The sequence below is a fragment of the Ammodytes marinus genome, assembly GCF_949987685.1.
Source record: "Ammodytes marinus genome assembly, chromosome: 2".
Lineage (NCBI taxonomy): Eukaryota > Metazoa > Chordata > Actinopteri > Uranoscopiformes > Ammodytidae > Ammodytes > Ammodytes marinus.
Genome location: NC_137231.1, coordinates 37,128,973 through 37,130,349, shown reverse-complemented (window position 1 = coordinate 37,130,349; position 1,377 = coordinate 37,128,973).

Here is a 1,377-nt window from a genome sequence, read left to right as displayed (position 1 = left end):
CTATGTCAGTTGGTACTGAGGCTAACTGCCCCCTCTCAGACACACTCTGACCAGCCTCACAACAACACTGCTCTCCAAACAGTAATCAGAGTAAAGCAAATTATAGCACAATGTAAAGAAACCTATCTGGACCATTGGGAAGAAACAACTAAAAGCCAAAGTAGATAGGAATGTTATTTCGCCCTTGAAAGAAATGATGAATTAGCAGAATATCTCTCTACTGTCAGAGATAGAAAGCAGAGACAGATCCTAACCAAGTACAGGCTCAGTGACCACAAACTGGCAATTGAAACAGGAAGACACAAACAACTAGAACTGCAAGCAGTTTTGACCGGGGGCCAAGCCTCCGACGCAACTCGTCGTCAACCGCCGCGCCGGCCGCTCACTCCACGGAATCCGTGGATGTAAAGTTTTTGACCGTGGGATGTTCGGTGCGGGAGTTGTATAGGTATCGCTGTTTACGGATGAATTTCGCGAAAGTGCCACGGTAGAACAATGCAGCTCAATTCACAGAACAAGTGGATGTCAAGTTTTTTAAAGTGCGATGTTTGGTTGGCGAGTTATGAGCAAAAGCAGATTGTCAGCCTTGACAAAATGGCCGCCGGAGCTAATTGCACAATGTAATGTCAATGGACATGCTAACATTCCCGCCTTTTTTCTTTGACGGAAAAGAAAAAATCTAATTTTATTAAAAAGTCCCGTAAACATTACTATTTCTTGGCCATATTTTTCATATAGACTCGGGTACGCCCGTTGATGGTTTCCCGTGAGTTTTAAGAAAATTCCTTCGGCCAATTAGGAGATATAAAATTCCCTAGTTTATGGCGCCCCCTTATGGCGAAAATTTCCAATTTTTTTTTTGAACGTAATTAAGGGTAGCCCCAACATATGTCTAAAATTTGAACTTGATCCGACTTATGATTTTGGATTTATGAATTTCTACGTAAAACGTAGCTAATCAACAAATATTTAAAACGCTACCGTTTCTCTATCCATGGTCGGATCAAAATGCATTAGCATGATTTCTTTCCGTGTGGGTCGGTAGATGTGCTGTGCAAACTTTGGTGTCAATTGTCCAAAAATTGTGGGAGGAGTAGCGAAAAATATGTTTTTCAGTTTTCGCGATTTTGCGAAAAATCTATAATATCGCAAATGGGCGTGGCCTATGCCAAAAGATGCAGCTGACTCCAGTGAATATGTGGATATAAAGTTTTTGACTGTGGGAGTTTCGGTGTGGGAGTTATGGCCCCAAACGCGTTTTCTTTGGTGTAGCGCCACCTAGTGGCCGGCATGTCTGAATAGTTTTGTATGCGTACACGGCCCGGACCTGGATCTAGTCATGCAATTGGCATGTCTGCACCCTTTACGGTTTGGCCT